Genomic DNA, 20,921 nt, shown 5'->3' with positions numbered 1-20,921 from the left:
ACATACATCTGTTTTGCACAAATCCTGCAGACAAATTAATACCGGATTAAAAAGAGAAAATCCTGTCTGCAGCTTTAAAACGTCTGCACAAAAACCCTTTCAAAATCTGCTATGTGACCTATTTTTCAACCATAGTGTGCTAATAATTTCATGAGTGAGGTTCAGTGATGAGTATGACAAAGTGTCAAACATAATCGTTTTCATAAAGTTATGGAAAGAAAACTTTACAAAAAGTATATGGCCTAGAAATTTACTTTGGGCCCGCCAGCTGTTCGGTTTTTGCGCCCCAAGTCGGAACCGGGTGCTATTCCAGGGTGTGCCCGCCCCCGCTTGGGGCGCTGAAACTGAATTTCAGCGCTCTAGGCGCCGCTGCGCCACCCGCTGCGGAGCGGCAGGCTGCGGTACTGCAGGCCTCCTCCTTCTCTTAAGGGGGAGGTGCCTGCAACGGGGAGATCGCCGCTGGATAGTGCGAGGAGAAGTGCCGGGTTCGCGGAAAGCAGCCGGCAATGCCGCGGGGGGGGGTGGTGGAGGAGGCCGGGGAAGGAGGTGCGGGCAGGCGGCCGCCGAAAAAGTGGCCGGCCGCACCTCCACTTTAAAGCGCCCCACTAAGGCTACAGTACGGCCCCGTTTTCTGATCGCTGTTTGCGGCCGCTGCGGAAGAGGCGGCCGCAACTAAATATGGCGGTCGGGCCGGTAGCGGGGCGGTAGCGGGGCACTGCGCACACCGATGACGTCATCAGTGGCGGCGCAGCGCTACTGGCTAACGCCGCCATTACCACAGCGCTGAATATCAGCGAAAGCTCAGCAAGTGGCGCAAAAGCCCTCTTTGGGCGAAAACTGGGCGCAAAGCCTACTGAATTTCTAGGCCTATATTTTTTAAAACAGTGGCTATGGCCCGAATGTTCTGGGGTCCACGCGGGCGCGATCGGAGGTGGGTTGGGTGGGAAATTTGAAATAAGTTGCAGCGGATCGGGAACCGGCCGTCATCCCGCCCCCACGCGCCTTTCCCTCGGGAGCATTTACCGGTGCGGCAGTGACCCGACCGGCAGAGGCGGGCGACCTAATTCAAATAATTAACAGGTAGTTGTCAGACCCTTAAGTGCCTTTTTAGTCTACCGTTCAAATTTCCCTGGCTGCCCACGGGATTCACGCAGCTCGGGAACCACGTCTGTCAGCCTGAGGCAGGAGTTGAGTGGCCATTGCTCCAGCTGATTAGATGACAGCATGAAATGTACTATAAAAACTCCCACCTCGCAGTTGATCACTTTCCTCAGGCAGAAGCTGTTGCTGACTGCATTCCCAGCACAGATTTAGCTTTCTACAGGCTGCAAGTGTTTGCAACAAAGTCGCCATCCAGTCTCACCCCATTGTTACAACCTATCACACCATTGACAGCTTGCTCTTCTGATCTATATTTGACCTGCCAGCTATTCCATCAGCATGGGTGCCTCAGAATCAGACCACGATGAGCCCCAACACCAGCAGCACCAAAAACAACACCACAAACCTTCCCCTCAACCACCTGATGCTCCACAGGACTGAGGACATCAGCGCAGGGCTGCACCATGCCGCAGGAGATACCCCCAACACAGGGTATACAGGCAGATGATGAGCTTCCTCAACATGACTGAGCAGCAGTGCCAAAGGAGGCTCAGGCTATCGCACTAGGTCGGTGCAAACATTTGCACATTGCTCGAGCAGGAACTGCAGCCCAGAGGAGTGGGTAGACATGCCTTACCAGTGGCTTTCAAAGTCATCAGCACTCTCAACTTCTTCGCCTCAGGCTCCTTCCAGGGATCTGCAGCGGACATTTGCGGCATCTCGCAGTTGGCCGTCCACAGATGTATCACACAGATCACCAATGCCCTCTTTGACAAGTCAGCCAATTATATCAACTTTGCCACTGATGAAGCCACTGTTACTGAGTGGGCGCTCGGCTTTGCCGCTCTGGCTGGCTTCTCACAGGTGCAGGGCATCATCGACTGCACACATGTGGCCATCAGGGCAGCCCATCATAACCCAGGAGTCTTTGTCAACGGCAAGGGCTTCCACTCCCTCAATGTGCAGCTGGTCCTCAACCATCGGAAGATCATCATGCATGTGTGCACCAAATTCCCTGTCAGGTGCCATGATTCTTTCGTCCTTTGCCAGTCCACCCTCCCTCAGCGCTTCGCTCCACCAAACAGACTTTCCGGCTGGCTGCTTGGAGACTAGGGCTATCCACTGAAGACCTGGCTCATGACACCGTTGAGGAGATCAAGTACTGAGGCCCAGGAGAGATACAATGAAAACCACATTTCCACTAGATGTGTCATAGAGCAGACAATAGGCATGCTGAAAATGCGCTTCAGATGCCTGGACAGATCTGGAGGAGCCCTTCAGTACGCACCAGCCAGGGTCTCCAGAATTGTCATGGTCTGCTGCGTCCTGCACAACATCGCACTGCAACGAGGATTAGCGCTGTATGAGGAGCAAGGCACTGAGCACACAGCCTCTTCAGAGGAGGAGGAGCAGGAGGAGGAGGAGCATCAGCTGGAAGACAAGGAGGAGGAGCTGGAGGAACCAGTGGGCCAGATCCCACCAGCGCCCGAGCACATTGTTGCCTGGGAGGCCAGGGATGGCCTCATCATGGCCAGATTTACTTAACTTTATGCATTACACACATATGGCTGGCACTTGCTGCGCCAGGTTGGCGCCACCCCACAGCAACAGCATAAAGGATCTGTACAACGACCAAGCCATTCCTTTCACACTGACCACCATCTTGATGGGCCTGTGGGAAAGTAAAGAGATGAGTTAGATATACCATACGAAGAATGGGTACAGATACCATTATGCACATGATGACCATTCAGTGGCTGATGACATCTGTCCCCATATGAGTGACTGATGTATGCCATGTAGCTGTATGATATGTCATTCTGTCACCAGGTTTCTGAGATGTCCCCCTCTCTCTGTCTCCCACCTCAAGGTGCTCGGCCACTCCCGATACTTCCTATATAAAGGAGATAGATAGATTTCTAGACAAAAAAGGCATCAAGGGGTATGGGGAGAGAGCGGGAATATGGTATTGATAGAGGATCAGCCACGATCATATTGGATGGCGGAGCAGGCTCGAAGGGCCGAATGGCCTACTCCTGCTCCTATGTTTCTATGTTTCCAACACAGCCTCCTCTGCTATTATGAGGATGGCAAATGATGGAGGCCCACCTCCAGTTCTCTCCTTCTCCCTCTTATTGTGCGCTCTCTTCTCCTGCAAGGAGGGAAAGAAGAGGTTGAGTGAGAAGGATGGAATGAGTGTAAGGAATGGATGGGCTACATCTTTAGAGGGAGACTATGATGGATTGGGTGGCAATGCCAAGTGGCCTCCTTGTGTGTTGTTAGTTGGTATGATTGCATAAGGATGAGGCTGAGTGTGAGGGGTGGCTGGTAAGATGGGGATGTGATAATGTAGATAGAGAGGAAAGGGTGTACGTGCAAGGTACAGGAAACTTTCCGGTATCCGGCACGGACGGGACCGACCTGGTGCCGGTCGATCAACAATGCCGGATAACAGAATGCTATAGTTAAAAGATACGGAGCTCAGAGCTCCGTATAAAGCAACAAACCCTAACAGCTTCAAAACAATCGGCACAAGTTGCAAGCGTCTCTGTAGCTTAGCAACAGCTTCAGCTACACACTTGCACAGCCGCAAATGGAGTAAAAAAAGTAACTAAAAGTAAAAAAAGTTATCTGAAGCGACTCCTGAATTTTGCCGGTGGATAGAGCGTTCCGGTTATTTAGTGGCCGGTTAATCGAAAGTTTCCTGTATGTTGGTGTGAGTAGGGTTGGGAAGGCAGAGTGATGGGGAAGTGATGAGAGGCACAGCAGGATGAAGTTGAGTGTGGCTTTGTACTCACCTTTCCTGATCTAATGAGATCATTGAAACATTTCCGGCACTGCACCCAGGTCCTCCTGAACACATCCCTGCTGTTGACCTCCTCTGCAATTTTGAGCCGGGCTCTTTTGTCTCTTCCACCCATTCGAAGGGAAGAGGACCTCCCTGCGTGCTCTGACTCCCTCCACGTGCATATGGAGAGAGTCATCGGAGAACCTGTACACATCCCTCTGCCTCTGTGCAGTCATGTCTCCAAATATTTGGAGCAATCAAAGCCTCCAGTGCAGTGACTGCACACTCCTAGATGAACCTTCAAATGCAATGTGGCCATGGCTCCTTTAAATATCTCGGCTGAAAACGCGTCATGGGCGACGTGATCAGACCCGCACCATTTAATTGGGCCGGGTAACCCGCAGGGCGGGCTTAATAGACCCCATTAGCGCAAAGTCGATTTCTGCAGTGGGATGGAAGCAACAATGGGGTCGTGCCCCGCCACGATGACCGCCCATACCCAGCCTGCCCAGGTAAATATAATTCCAGCCTATGGTTTGATTTTGTGGCAATGGGCACGATAGATTTATGTGTCAGTGTGGTTCAATGTGGTTTAGGTATGATGTTATTCTATTAACTGTGTCAGTGCACTTGACAACAGTAACTACAAGTACTTAGCCAATTATATTTATCATTTTAATGGGTGAAAACAAATAACAGCCTACAAATTCTGTGTGCATACCAACACATGACATGTTCATTTAACATCACTTTTTCCATTATTTTAACAGAGGCATTAATCCATTTAAAATAAATGGGCAACATAATGTTTAACTGTTCATACACTAATATCAACAGAGTAATCTGTAGGCTCCAGAATGCACAGAGAAATAAATAAGCTGGTTCACCCAGACATTACAATACACGATATGCAAAACATCTGACTCCCACAGATTCATGTTGTTCCACAATGGTCCAGTTTTTCAATGAGGAAGATTTGGAATTCATTGTTCCTGAAATTTTAAAAGGTAAAGCAGATTTATTTGGTGCATGTTACAAATGTGTGAACCTATGAATTTGACAAAACTTTACCACTAAAATCAATGCAAAGTTTGATATGAAGTTGATTGTGGGAGGACTTTGTGAAAAGATCCAAAGCAGAGGAGCAACATAAGTGGTCACACATTAAACACAAGATGGCATTGGCTGGTTAAGAGCCACATTCCCCACCTAACCCATACGAGAAGCAGAGCAGTCAGTCTGCTTCTGAGCAATCCATTTTTTCTCAAACTATAAAGAGTTAGATCTGGCTCCTTCACTTCAATTATGGAAACAGTTATCCTATTCCATCATAATCCCCATCACCCTGTTATGGAGTGGGGCGAAAGGAAAATGGTTAGAATATAAGGGGCAGAAATTTCTTTAGGCCGTTTCCAGGCCTGAAATAGCCGCTGTACACAGCGTGCATGTCCCACCTGGGAGACCCAAAGTCAGCCCAAAATCAGGCCTCGGGCCTCATTAACATTACCTGGGTGAGCTGCCGGTGCCTATCTCACCTCCACAGGCAGCGCGCCCATTTGATACAGATAAATTTCAGGTTGCCTGCCTGAAGGTTAGTCCTGAAGGGAAGTGGTGGAGCAGCAACTGAGGGCGGTGGGGGTGTGGAGATTGGGAGCACTGTGCAGTCAGAGAGTAGTTCTGCTCCTCCTGGCTCCACAGGAACGATTTTGACAAGTTTTTTTTTAAACTCACCTTTTTTTGGTGGCAGCTGCTTGGGCCGCAGCGGCTGCTGAGGAATCCTGAATGGAGCAGGCCTGGCTCCTGTTCCGCTCATCCCAAACCAATTTCTGTCAGGGGGCCTATACTGGTGTTGGGTCCCTCATTTACATATGTAACGGGTCGAACGTCTGTTTTAGGTGGCTGCCAGGGGCGCCTGAAAAATGGCCCGGCCAAATAGCGTGTCAGTTGTCTTTCAGAGGTACTTTGGGCGTGGGACGTTGGTCCCCGAAATTGGTCCTCGTTGCACCCGTTTTGCAACATTCTCAATGAAGTCCAATTTCTACCCCACTTCCACAGAGAAAACAGAAAATCTTACAACCCATGATATAATGTCAACAGGTAATTACTTGTGAACTAATGAACAATGAACAATTTTCTCAAATACAGTCCACCACAAATTTCTTTAGAGTCATACAGTATATTGGTCCTTTTTGTCCCATTTTCTTCCTGGGCAATGGGCATAATGAAGAGCAATTTCTACCCATATAATTCTATAATGATTCCAAAAATTCTGACCAAGTTGGGAAGGACTTTCGGTGCCTTTTGATGCGATTAGCTATTTAAGGGCAAATAAAGGTTGTGTTTTGTGATGCAATTGTTTTTAAATGTCTTGTTCCAAGTACTTGAAGTAATGAAGACAGCCAAACGACATTCATCTCAAGTACTATTGTCATATACATAGTGCAATGTTTAGATGACAGTGTTTGCATGATTAACTAGAGTTCTAATTAGAGTCAGCCCTATCTGACACATTTTTGGATATTTTGGAATTATGTAGGTCAGCAGGATACATACTGCAGCTTTTAGTCAGACCTATCAGTCTAATGACCTGGATATCTTCAAATGCTGTGATAATTAACATGGGCTAACATAGGTACTTCAAATTGGCCAACTGCATTCATACTCATCAAGTGTATTTCTGCTTTGTTTTGGAGCATTTAGGTAGATTAAGGACTTAGCGCTTTGACAGATAATCCTGGTTAAGCCACTGATAGGTATTTTAAATGATAGGATCTGGTACCAGTGTCTGCCCTGTCCTGTGCAAAGCAACATCTGTTAGGCCTTCTACAACTAGATGCAATATGTTGATTGTGCCTTTGGTATGGATTATGTCATAATGCCTGATGATCTACTTTTTTTTTTACAATTTCTTAGTATCTCTGTCAGTTCAGACATTTTGGGAGGTTTGGAGAGAATATATATCCATAATAATTCATAAACCTTTAAAGGGGTTTGGTTCTTGGGTACATTTCTTCCAACAACAAAAACAACGATGCACAGAATGATATGATCAATGATACGATGATCAATCGTCTGAATTGTCAGGGATGGTGTGGGACCATTCATAACATTAGGCACATTTTCTTCTATCCCAGAGACCATTGTCTTGTTTCGCCCCAGCCTTCCTGAGAAAGTGTGGCCATCACCTTCTTCTTCAGCTTCTTTCTCTCTGCTGGGGCACTAAATTATGCCGCTCACTCACCTCTGGTCTTTATGTTGTGGCTCCGTGTAATCTTCTAAGATATCCAATATGTATCCGAGTCCACTTTTCTAACTGATGTAGATCAGAGTTCTCAGCCTGGTCATTCAAGTGGGCCCGTGTTACATATTGATGTTTCCTCTTGATTCTTACTCAGAATCAAGAGCTACAACTGCAAGATGGCCATAAGCCAACTCTTGTTGCAATATAAAAGAGGTGTGTTCCCTTTAGAGTGAATAGATCTGGCTTGTGCAGCAGAGGTAGCTGGGATAGCCCTGCCTCCTTGTAGAATTTGTGGCTCTTGTTGAAAGGAGGGAATTGTCAGTGTTTAACACATAGGTGCAAGATTGGCTCACAGGGTCGTGTTGGGTGGGAAGGAAGATTCATGTCAGAGATATTTTAGTTGTCCATGAAGGGGAATCAAAAACCAAACTAGTTATGGATGCAGCCAGTCCAAAGGTTCCCAGAGAAGTCCAATTAGCAGCTGGAGGGGATGGGACATTTGTCAATCCCTAAACACCAATGCAGGGCTGGAGGATACATACTGATTCCACCTGGCTGCTACTACATTCTACCAGTTGTCCCTACAATTTTGTCCTGTGTTGTCTGGAGCAAGAAAATACCTCCATTGGAAGTGGTAGGAACACAAGTAGGGACATGACTCCTTATTGTAATAGCTGTACTTGGAAATTGCACTGCTTGTAGAGCTCAGCTGCCAGATCCCCCACCTGAGCAACCAGACCCCAACCCTTCTACCCCACCCCTCCCCACCCCCAGGGTTCTCAGAGCTTTAACCCCCTCCTGAGTCCTCAGCCACTCTGCCCTGAGTGGAGACACCTCCCCACTTTCCACCTCGAATATAGGGGAAGCAAACACTCAGAGCCATCCTTTGAACTTAAGATCCAGTTCAAATGCAAAAGAATTTAAATGGAGGAACAGCTAGGTACTCGAAAGTTACTGTGAGATAGAAACATAGAAGATAGGAGCAGGAGTAGGCCATTCGGCCCCTCGAGCCTGTTGCGCCATTTAATGAGATCATGGCTGATCATCCAAATTCAGTACCCTGTCCCTGCTTTCACCCCATATCCCTTGATCCCTTTAGCCTTAAGAAATATATCTAACTCCTTCTTGAATATATTTAATAAGTTGGCCTCAACTGCCTTCTGTGGTAGAGAATTCCACAGGTTCACCACTCTCTGGGTGAAGAAATTCCTCCTCATCTCAGTCCTAAATGGCTTACCCCTTATCCTTAGACTGTGACCCCTGGTTCTGGACTCCCCCGCCATCGGGAACATCCTTCCTGCATCTAGTCTGTCTAGTCCTGTTAGAATTTTATAAGCTTCAATGAGATCTCCTCTCATTCTTCTAAACTCTAGCGAATATAAGCCTAATCGACCCAATCTCTCTTCATACGTCATTCCTGCCATCCCAGGCATCAGTCTGGTGAATCTTCGCTGCACTCCCTCCAAGGCAAGAACATCCTTCCTCAGATAAGGCGACCAAAACTGCACACAATACTCAAGGTGTGGTCTCACCAAGGCCCTGTACAACTGCAGCAAGACATCCTTGCTCCTGTACTCGAATCCTCTCGCTATGAAGGCCAACATACCATTTGCCTTCTTAACCGCCTGCTGCACCTGCATGCTTACCTTCAGCAACTGGTGCACAAGGACACCCAGGTCTCGTTGCACTTCCCCTTTTCCCAATCTATTGCCATTCAGATAATAATCTGTCTTCCTGTTTTTGCCACCAAAGTGGATAACCTCGCATTTATCCACATTATACTGCATCTGCCATGCATCTGCCCAATCACCCAACCTGTCCAAATCATACTGGAGTTTCTCAATCCTCCTCACAACACACACGCCCACCCAGCTTTGTGTCGTCTGCAAACTTAGAGATATTATATCTAGTTCCCTCGTCTAGATCATTAATGTATATTGTGAATAGCTGGGGTCCTAGCACCGATCCCTGTGGTACCCCAGTAGAGATTGCACAGCTTGGATCATCTCAGGTTCTGAATTGGAGTCAGTATGTTATCGTAATGCTCCAGGCCACTTGTAGTTCAACAGAACTTTCTGATTCTTAAAATATATGTATACATTTTTTTTTAACATATTTAAACTTATTTGGGTGAATCCCCTTTCTGTTGGTCCACTGGGTAAATGCAGCACCTGGTGTAGTACTGAGTTGTACGGATCGCGAAGGTACCACCTTGCCCTTAGGATGGAAAAGGACATTTTCGGACAATATTCCTGATGGCTTTCCAATGTCCCGTGCTGGAAACTGCACATGCGTGGACTTTGGGTGGGGGCAGGATCCAGTTCAGCTGTGGTGCCCTTACACACGAATAAGCTCCTGACACTTAGGACTGGATTTTCCTTCGTTATACCACCTGCAATCAGGAGAAGAGGCCGATCGCCATATCCCTGCCCTGACTCAGATTTCTTCCTCCTGCCCCAGCAGGGAAGGTCACCAGTTTCCCGTTCACTAGATGTATTCATTGAGGTTTCATCACCAGACCTCCCGCCTTTAACGGCCCTGCATATATAGGCTTTCTTTCCCCATTTCTAATATTTCTATATCTGATAAATGAAAATGTCCAATGAAAAAAATACCTAATATTGTTAATACCCCTGTGGTTTTTCTCCTGGGACGCTCGCAGCAGTGACCAGGAGATTAATCTTCAATTCCTGGAGACTCCAGGACAAGCCTGGAGGGTTGGCAACCCTAGGCAGCAGGCAGAAGTCTTGCTTCAACCCTGCTCCAGCTTCACTGTCTTGGCTCGTACAAGAAGAATGGCCACTTCATAGAATCATAGAATGATACAGCACAGATGGAGGCCATTTTGCCCATTGTGCCTCTTTGAAAGAGCTCTCCAATTAGTCCCACTCCCTTGCTCATTCCCCACAGCCCTGCAAATTTTCCCCCTTCAGGTATTTATCCAATTCCCTTTTGAAAGTTATTATTGAATCTGCTTCCAACACCCTTTCAAGCCAGTGCATTCCAGATCATAACAGCTTGCTGTGTAATTTTGTTTCCCTCTGGTTCTTTTCCAATCACCTTAAATCTCAGTCCTTTTATCCAATTCCCTTTTGAAAGGTTTCCGACCCTTCAGCCACTGGAAACAGTTTCTCTTATTTACTGTATCAAAACCCTTCATGATATTGAACACCTCTATCAAATCTCTCCTTAACCTTCTCTTCTCTAAGGAGAACGACGCCAGTTTCTCTCGTCTCTCCACGTAACTGAAGTCTTTCATCCCTGGTACCATTCTGGTAAACTTCCTCTGCACCCTCTCCAAGGCCTTGACATCCTTTCCAAAGTGTGGTGCCCAGAATAGGCCACAATACGCCAGCTAGGGCATAACCAGTGATTAATAAAGGTTCAGCATAACTTCCTTGCTTTTGTACTCTATGCTTCAGTTTATAAAGCCCAGGATCCTGTATGCCTGTTTAACCACCTTCTCAACTTGTCCTGCCACCTTCAAAGACTTGTGTACACACACCCGCAGGTCTCGCTGTTCCTGCACCCACTCATGCAAGGCACTGGACGGCTGCCAACACCTATAGAACTGTACAAAAAAGAAAATACTGTGGATGCTGGAAATCTGAAATAAAAACAGAAAATGCCGCAGATACTCAGCAGGTCAGGTAGCATCTGTGAAGAGAAAAACAGGGTTAACGTTTCAGGTCGATGACTTCCCTGACTGTCTCGCATCCAGCTCAGCCCCGAGGACGCGGAGAGCACTGGCGGTTTGAGCTGGAATGTTACGAAACTGACCTGTAATTGACACGCACAGTCCTAGGACTGCGTGTCCCTTGCAACTGCATACTGCACTTGGAATATATTTCAACACATTTCAGGCAGGCTGCGAGGTGAAGTGCCTTGTGGGATGCAATGATTGTCAGGGTGGGGGAGGGGTTGAAAGAGAGAGAGAGAGAGAGAGAGAGTGAAAAGACAACATTCTCAGCTCAATAATTCTGCTTCAACTACAATAATTCTGATGAAAGGTCATCGACCTGAAACGTTAACTCTTGTTTCTCTCTTCACAGATGCTGCCTGACCTGCTGAGTATCTCCTATAGAACTGTATCCTGATGCGAGTCAGGAGAGAAAGGAAGAAAGGGGAGAAGGGGAAAAGGTAAAGCTTATTTTTCTCTTATCTGAATCAGAAAAGTAGGAGATCTAGCTGCAATTTCGTTTTCCTTCCCCTTCCACTAGAAAGGAATGCAAGCACGAGAAGGCAATAAAATAAACCAGCATGGAAATGTATCGACCTCTTGTGGGCCCACTGCTTTTCAATGGAAGAATGCCCACACATGTTATCGAGCACTCCATCCTTGTTTTAATTTCCCCTAATTATTTCATCTCAATGAGTTTTCTTTTTTTTTATTTGAAAGTTGTATAAATGTTAATACAGTAATGTATTCCCTGACAGTCTTGCTTCCAGCTCAGCCCCGAGGACGCGGAGAGCACTGGCGGTTTGAGCTGGAATGTTACGAAACTGACCTGTAATTGACACGCACAGTCCTAGGGCTGCGTGTCCCTTGCAACTGCATACTGCACTTGGAATATATTTCAACACATTTCAGGCAGGCTGCGAGGTGAAGTGCCTTGTGGGATGCAATGCATGTCAGGGTGGGGGAGGGGTTGAAAGAGAGAGAGAGAGAGAGAGTGAAAAGACAACATTCTCAGCTCAATAATTCTGCTTCAACTACACCTCCTGCCAGCCAATTAGGGAATAACACTAGTAAGAATTCGGCCGAACCAACCTTACCGCCCCCACAATAACAACAGAAAATGCTGGAAAAACTCAACAGGCCAGGCAACATCCGTGGAAAGAGAAATAGAGTCAATGTTTCAGGTCGAAACCCTTTGTCACCCTTTACCTCCCCCACCACCGTCCTCTGACAGTTGAAGGAATCTGCATGGTGGCAAGAGATCTCTGTGGAAGAACAGAAATGAGGGGGGATGGGTGAACTGGTGGGGAGAAAAACATAACTGAAAGTTTTATCATAGCTCACTGGCAAACATACTTAAACAAGACCATGTGGGTGATGCAGAGCCCGACCGTAATTCAACCCCTGCACCTCTCGTTCCAACAACCTAGTAATGTTCCACTTACCAGCAGAACATTTATTTGTACGTTTGGCACCCTATCTTGGCCTGCGCCGTCTTCGTTTTTTTTTTGTTCAGATACGTTACATTCAGAACATCGGTTGTGCAAGTTGCTTGAACATATGGGAACTATTCGGATATATTCACTTGCTGACCTTTTCAGTTGACGAGCGAGTGACTGCCTGTAATAGGTCTGGCAACGAAACCCAAGTTTGCTTAGTAAACTGCCCAGAAAATCCGAATTGTTGCAAAATGTCAAAAAAAAGGGGACTTTTTAAGCTAGCTGGCTAAAAATAGAGGAACTAACCTCACCCTCATGCCGAGCAGTGGAAGGCTCACAAGCTCAGTGGATGAATGCAGCTCTCAGAATGTGGGGGCTTAGCCAAAAGAATCTGGGAATAAAAGGGCAAACCACCCCCCCAAATGCTTTTAGTTACCATTTCATCTCTGTGCCTAATTGCTGCAGACCATATCTTTCTAAAATAGCAACCATTGCTTTAAAAATGGCCGTCACTTTCACACATGACAATAAACTCAGCAAAATGGCTGCCACATCACTCAAGATAACTATGCGGCACGTCGACATAAACCAAAAGAGAGAGAGTAATGTTCAGACACTTCAATCCAGAGGCCTATTCAAATGATCTGGTACAACATGAGTTTAAATCCTGCCATAATTTGTAGTTTGGGAAGTGGAACTCAGATGCCTTTAAAAATAAAAAAAATCTGGTTTCAGTAAAAGTGACCATGAAGCTGCTGATTGTTGTAAAAACCCAACTGATTCACTCACTAATGTCATTTAGGGAAGGAAACCTGCCATCCTTACCTGGTCTGCCTATATGTGACTCCAGTGTGGTTGACTCTGAAGTGGCCTAGCAAGCCACTCAGTATTAAACCACTATAAAGAATGGTGGTTCAAGATGAAGGCCCACCACAACCTTCTCAGGGCAACTAGAGATGGGCAATACATGCTGGCCTTGCCAATGCCACCCATGCCACGAGATTGAAAAAGTGCAGACATTTTCTAAGAGTCCCAGATTATTATTTTATTATGGCCCAGAAATTCGGGTCGGGGGCTTCCCGCGGGTGTAAGCCCCCGATCTGCACTTACCTTGCGCGCCGGCCGTTGAGCTGTGGGCCCCCGTGGGATTCCGATCCTGGGCCTGCTCCAGCTGCCGGCGCGCAGTGCTTGCGTATCCCAGGGGCGCAGTTAGTTCGATGCGTCCCCTGGGATCACGTGGGCCATGGGGAGCCAATCGGAGCAGGGAATGCTCCAGTCATAAGTTTGACAGGAAGAGCTGTCAAAACTTATAAATACTACGGGCCCCAAAACATCACTAAATCTTCAAATAAATTTTTAAAAACCATCACATTTTTAAAATAAACTATAAATTACATGAAATAACTATTTTAAACAATAATTTAAATTTTTGAAAAAAATAATTTTATTTTCTAACGGGGCTAAAAATAAACTTACCTTGCTTTAAAGTATTTAAAAATAATAAACCTGTGGAAAAAATGTTTTAATTTTAATTAATTCACCACTTACCTTGTAAAAAGCAGGCCTTACGCCTGCTTTTTACATGTCTAGCTTCTGGAGACTTACCCTCCCGGGAAAACCTGCAAAAAAAGCGTAAGTTCGATGCGCACGCGCAGCCTCTACTGCGCACGCGTTCGACCTCTTAACCCCTGCTTTCAGGGGAATGGAAGTGCCGGTTTCCCACGCATGCGCAGTGCATGCAAGAAACTGGCACTTCCATTGGGCTTACGGGTGAGTACCCCGTGTGTACTCACCCGTGGAGACCCGAAGTTCTGGGCCAATTATATTTTTTGTTTTGAAATCTAAGAAATCTATCTGTATGAGTCTAATAATACCTGGCCAAGCTTATTTCGACAGCACTTCCTAACCTTGTAACCTCTACCACAGAGGAGGAAAGGAGCTGTGTCATTATGGGAACTTCATCAGTTCCAAGTTCTCTCCAAATCATTTACCATCTGCACTTCTTTCATTCTTCGCGGGTTAAAATCGTGGATCTCCCTACTTAACACCATCATGGGAGGACCATCAACACAAGACCTACAGCAGTTCAAGGAGAAGGCCCACCATCACCTTCTCGGGGCAACTAGGGATGGGCAATAAAGGCAGACCTGCCAGTGCCACATCCTAAGAACAATAACATATACAGCACTTATATGCATATTAAGTCAGTTGGCCATTGTGGATAGAGGTTGCTAGATGTCTTTTTCTTGCTATTTTTCTCCCTCCTATTATGCACAATGGATTCAATTTCCCATGCATTCAAATTTTCCTATGCTCCACAGCAGCCTCCATCAGTCACGGTGGCTCTCATGGGATGCTTGATGCTGCCTTACTTGGGACAGGCCCACTGGTGGAACGTCCTGGCCGATCGCCCATGTATCCACATTTTCAGTTCAATCAGGGAATGGTGGCTAAAGGGGCAGCATCTTGGAGCATGGGAAATTGGAAGACATTGATTTAAATGCAATGCAAATGCAAACAAGTGGGCTGCCAGCCCTTCAAGTTCCGGCAACAAGAATGCCCCATTCTCTGAGTGAGCCAACAGCAGTCATCACAGATTGGGGATGCATTGGCAATGAGGGAATAGTTGCTTCCTCTAAGATGCCATCCATGTCCATTGCCCACCACGAAGTCCACCAGGGACATTAATTACCTCCCCTTGGGACAGGTCATATTATAGACATACACCAAAGATTTTTAAGAGTCAGAAGGTTGTGGGTTCAAGTTCCACTCCAAAGATTTGAGCACATAATCTAGGTTGACACGTATGTGGAGTACTGAGGATGTGCTGTCAGAGGTGCCGTCTTTCGAATGGGGCATTTACTGAGGATCCATCTGTCCTCTCAGGTAGATGTAAAAGATCCCATGCTACTATTCAAAGAAGAGCAGGGTAATTCTCTTGGTATCTTGACCAACATTCATGCCTCAAAGAAAACAATTATCTGGTCATTTATCTCATTGCTGTTTATTACAACAGGTAGGCCTCAGTGCGGCAGCGGCGGGAATCCAAGCGGCGGCAAGTATTTAAGGTGAGCCCAAGGCGCGGGTAGGCCTCAGTGCGGCAGCGGCAGTAATCTCAGCGGCGGCAGTATATAAGGTAAGCCCGAGGCGCGGGTAGGCCTCAGTACGGCAGCGGCGGGAATCTCAGCGGCGGCAGTATATAAGGTAAGCCCGAGGCGCGGGTAGGCCTCAGTGCGGCAGCGGCGGGAATCCGAGCGGCGGCAAGTATTTAAGGTGAGCCCAAGGCGCGGGTAGGCCTCAGTGCGGCAGCGGCGGGAATCTCTGCGGCGGCAGTATATAAGGTAAGCCCGAGGCGCGGGTAGGCCTCAGTGCGGCAGCGGCAGGAATCTCAGCGGCGGCAGTATATAAGGTAAGCCCGAGGCGCGGGTAGGCCTCAGTGCGGCAGCGGCAGGAATCTCAGCGGCGGCAGTATATAAGGTAAGCCCGAGGCGCGGGTAGGCCTCAGTGCGGCAGTGGCGGGAATCTCAGCAGCGGCAGTATATAAGGTAAGCCCGAGGCGCGGGTAGGTTTACTAATCTCCAATCTCAGAGGGAGAGAAGTAAAAAGTAATCGAGGTGTGACGTCACCACAAAGCAGGTAAGTGATTTGTTGGTATTTCTCTCTTTTTTTAAACTTTAACTCTGTGGTTTATACTTTCTAATCTCTCTGTGGTGTAGCGGGGACTGTTTGTAAACCAGGGCCCTTAAATATATCATTTAACTGTAGTGAAATTGGTGGGATTCATTTGTTTAATTTAATTTGAATTAATTAAAGGGTAAGTCATGGCAGGACAGCCCGGTGCCATGGTATGCTCCTCCTGCGCTATGTGGGAAATCAGGGACACTTCCTGTGTCCCTGACAACCATGTGTGCAGGAAGTGTGTCCAGCTGCAGCTACTGGCAGACCGCATTGCGGCACTGGAGCAGCGATTGGATACATACTGGACCATTTGCGATGCGGAGGACATCGTGAATAGCACATTTAATCAGTTGGTCACACCGCAGGTAAAGGTGGCACAGGCAGAAAGGGAAGGGGTGACCAACAGGCAGAGTAGTAGGCGTAGGCAGGAAGTGCAGGGGTCCCCTGTGGCAATCCCCCTCTCAAACAGATATACCGCTTTGGATACTGATGGCTTACCAGGGGTGGTTCTGCTGCACAGGATGGGAGGAAAAAGACTGGGAGAGCTATAGTGATAGGGGATTCTATTGTAAGGGGAATAGATAGGCGTTTCTGCGGCCGCAAACGAGACTCCAGGATGGTGTGTTACCTCCCTGGTGCAAGGGTCAAGGATGTTTCAGAGCGGCTGCAGAACATTTTGGAAGGGGAGGGTGAACAGCCAGTTGTCGTGGTGCATATAGGTACTGTTGTAGGAAAAATGATTCCTCGGAAACTAGACTTTGAGTAAGAGAGACAACTTTATTAAATGACAGAGCTCTGGGAGAAGCGTCTGCAACCACGCGGTCTGCGAGAGCACCTTCTCCTCTATTGTAGTACGTGCCGAGCTTATATACAATTCCAAGAAGTTGGTTTTAGATCATTTACATTCATCCAATCAATTTGTTTATTAGCGCATATCGTTATTTTCCTCTAGTCAGGAGTTTACACACTCGTGTTGCCAATTCTGCCTCTTCAGTGATTGCGAAAGGTCTTCGTTCCATCTTGTTCCAACCACGTCACTGGCGGAATGTGATTAGTTTGATAATAGGATACCAGTGAACCTTGTTAGTCCTCAGTGATTCAATTAGTCCCAGTCAGGACATGAGATGAACTTTGTTCCAGCCACGCGTAAGCGTGGCATGTCTCATTGTGCAGTGATTCAATTAGTCCCAGTCAGCGAATTTGTTGTTTGTGTCTTTTCCAGCAAAATCTTGTCCAGCAAAATGGTCTTTTCCAGCAAAATCTTGCCCAGCAAAATTTTATTCTAACAGTCCCTCCTCTTGGTCCTGGAGCACGATTCATTTGCTCCCAGATGACCATCCTCGGTCCCCCTTTCGTCGGTGCTTACAGCCACTGGCTTATGTCCGGGGGTTCGGTTGCTCCTTCGACAGTGTCGTATTGGTGTTCTTCGTCCCTTGGTAGCAGGTTGGTGTGTTCCTCCTTGATAGAGGCGATCGGCATCACAGTTTTCATAGCAGTTTGGCAACACAACTTTATAAGACTCAGCGCACAACACATCAACATACAAATTACAACTATTATTATTATCCCTTGCATCATCCACGCTCCCCACCCCGTCTTCCCTAGCAACCAATCAAGCCATCCCCCTGTGCTTGTGGGTTGATGGAGCTTCTTTATTTCTTCTTGGATATGATTTGCTAGGTTCGTGATATTCTCGGAGCTATCTGGGACATATGTACAGCAGTCTGTCCCGATCAGGGCACAGGTGCCTCCTTGCGCCGCCAACAGATAATCTAGGGCTATCCTATTCTGTAAGGCGGTGGTCCGGATCGCCATCATTTTGGCACTCATTTCTCTCAGGGACTCAGCCGTATCGTTGGCTATTTGTTCGAGCACTGCTGCCATGTTTATGGATTCCCTTGCTATTTTTCCTGTTCTGTACCAGGGGAATGCTATAGCCCAGAATCTTTCGGTTTCCGTAATAGCTCTCTTAACACGCTTGGCTGGTTGCCATAACGACTGGTACCCATAGTGGTGGGTTAGGGAGGATAAATGATGGATGTATGGTACTACGTATCCTATATAGCATGACCCAGTCCAGGTTCGTGGAAGCCATGGATACGCCTTATATCCGCAAATGAAATAGGTATTATTATAGGCCTCAAATTTGTTCCAAAGTTGGTACATGATCCCAGGTATTCCCCTCCAGGGTAGATTGCTAGTCCGGTTTAGCACTTTGGATAAATTAAACGTTCCCACGTAGGGCCATTCTAGGGCACCTGGTGGTTTAGTACTGGTTTTGGTTAAAGTGTAATTATACTTGCACTTACTCCATCCAACCACTAACCCTGTCTCGTCATAGTTTACCAAGCAGACTTCCCCCTCTGCATTGTTTAGTTTTCCCCCTGTGCTGACTAATAGCTCTTCTGGATACCTTCGATTATCGTACTGGGGATGAAACCATCCTTTAAAGTTCGTGGGGTTATACCCTGCCTGTTTCCACTCATGTTCCAGCTGCTCTGGATTCAAGCTATTTTGGGTTTGTATGGTATCCTCCTTATTCCAGGTGGTATTAGAGTATAATAACCACCCTACCATCTCCTTTACCTTAAAGGGGATAGGCCTTAATGGGATTCCTCCCCCCGTATGGGTGGGCACATGGGCGCACACCCAGCAGGAGCTTTGGCCCATTTTTTTTCGCATAGACATTATGACATATACAGAAAGGTATTTACATGCAATCCTCTCTCTTTACGTAAATGGGGTACCGCGCTTCCCGTGACAATATGAAATAACGCCATTACCCATAATACTCTAAACATGATTAATATATCACTACAGTCCAGTCTTTACAGGAATTTTATGACAAAGGGTATGCAGATCACCTGTAAAACAGATTCAGAAAGTAGCCAGTCAGTTGTCTTTATATACTTTCAATTGTGTCCAATGCTTCCATACTCCTTTACCCCTTATGTCTAGACAGGCACAGGTATCCCCACTGATTATGATTTCATATGGCCCACTCCATTTTGGGGCGAACCCTGGTTTGCTGGGCAGAGTTTTCACCATGACTTTACTACCCGCTGAGGGAACATAAGCCGTCATTGTGAGCTCTTGTGCCCGATCCTTGTCCTCCTGATTATCGCGGACATTCTTTCGCATCTCCTTTAATTGAGTGCTAAGTTCCAGAACGTATCGTTTTAGTCTATCTTTTAAAGGGCCTACATCGGCCCCACCTGTTATGATGCCTTCTGGCAATTGCATCGCCCTTCCTGTCATCAATTCATAAGGGGTCAAGCCTGTCGTTCGGTTTTCAGTGGCTCGCAGCTTCATTAGGATAATGGGCAATACTTCAGTCCAGGTTTTCCCTGACGTCTGCATTGCCTTTGCCAATGCATTTTTAAGGGTTTGGTTCATTCGTTCCACCATGCCCGAACTTTGAGGGTGGTATGGGATGTGGAATTTTTGTTTAATTCCCATTAATTGGCATACCGTTTTTATGACACTCCCGGTAAAGTGGGTACCTTGATCAGAGTCCATTTGAATTGGTATTCCCCACCTGGGGATTACTTCTTCAGCTAAGACTCTGGCAACCGTCAAGGCGATGCAATTTCGCGTGGGGAAAGCCTCTACCCAGCGGGTGAATTGGTCTATGACCACGAGGCAGTAGGTTTTGCCGTGTGACGGTGGAAGGGGACCTGTGAAGTCTATTTGTATGTGCTCCCAGGGCCCTCGCGGCCTTGGTTGATGTCCCATTTTGACCTTTATGGGTCGCCCGGGGTTATACTGCGCACAGGTGATACATCGATGGCAGTATCTCGCAATATCTCTTCCCATCCCCTTCCACCACCATTCTTTGCTGAGGCTTCCCATCATCGCTTCTCTCCCTGAGTGTACAAGCCCATGGTGGAGTTCTAATAGCGTATTTTGAATGCACTTGGGGGCCATTACCCTGTTATCCTTTCGCCAGACATTATCGTTTCCCCGCTTTGCGCCTTTTTCTTCCCACGTACCTTTTTCGACGTCGGGGGTGTCCTCGTGGAGTTCGTCAATACTTATCTCATCCTCGGAGCTGCTCACAGCGGCTATTGGTACTTCTTCGATCCTTTCTTGCTCTAGCGCCCTTTGTGCTGCTTGGTCTGCAGCCTGGTTCCCCTGGTGATTTAACCAGTCCGGGCTAGTCCGGCCCAGTTCCCTCTGATGTGCCTTAATCTTAATTACTGCTACCTGTTGGGGTTTGTCGCTAGCTTCTAGGAGGGCTTCTATCCTCAGCTGGTGTTTTATGGGATTGCCTCCCGTAGTAATGAATCCCCTCCTACCCCTTGCAGTCATATAATCGTGGACCACCCCAAAGGCATACCTACTATCTGTGTAAATGTTCACGATTTTATTCTCCGACAACTCTAGTGCCCTGGTGAGAGCCACTAGCTCTGCCACTTGGGCCGATAGGCCTCCATCAATCCGCCCTGACTCTACGGTTTTTAATTCGCCATTAATCATCGCCCACCCCGTTCGGGGCAGCCCATCTATATACTTGCGTGAACCATCTACGTACAACGTCTCTTCCGCTGTCGCTAAAGGGGTGTCTTTTATCCTATCTTCTTCCAGGTTCATATCTACGTCCCCACAGTTGTGGGGCTCCCCAGTTCCCAGTATTCCTTCTGCCGGGTTCTCCCCTGTGTCTCTAACAATGGTTACTGCTTTACTCGGAGGGAGGAGGACGGCCTCCCACTTGGCACGTCTCATGTTCGAGACGGATCTTAATTTCCCGGTATTCAGCATCTCTACCAGAGTGTGTTTAGTGTGCAATATAATGTTTCCTGTCATTACTCTTGGCTCACTAACCTTTACTGCCCAAGCCGCACAATCCAATGCAGCTATGCACCGGGAGAGCCCTTTGACTACCGGTCCCTCCGCTGTGGAATAGTAGGCGACGGGCCTTCTTTTATCCCCATGATCCTGTGTAACTACTGCTGTGTAAAACCCTTCTTCATTGTTGCAATGTATGTGGAAGTC

At 47.2% G+C, this 20,921-nt stretch overlaps 1 long non-coding RNA gene across 1 annotated transcript; it reads right to left on the bottom strand.

The window, feature by feature from the left end:
* Positions 1-4,550: 4,550 nt before the first annotated feature.
* On the bottom strand, positions 4,551-11,023 carry LOC147124099 (uncharacterized). The gene is made up of 2 exons (XR_015077560.1): positions 10,911-11,023; positions 4,551-4,881 (listed from the first exon to the last, which is right to left on the bottom strand). It is a non-coding gene; the product is annotated as an uncharacterized LOC147124099 (long non-coding RNA).
* Positions 11,024-20,921: the final 9,898 nt, after the last annotated feature.

The sequence above is a fragment of the Somniosus microcephalus genome, chromosome 1 (genome assembly GCF_052327205.1).
Source record: "Somniosus microcephalus isolate GS21.2 chromosome 1, FLI_Smic_1.0, whole genome shotgun sequence".
NCBI lineage: Eukaryota > Metazoa > Chordata > Chondrichthyes > Squaliformes > Somniosidae > Somniosus > Somniosus microcephalus.
The sequence above is the reverse complement of the archived record's forward strand: the minus strand, read 5'-3'. Positions and strand labels throughout refer to the sequence as shown.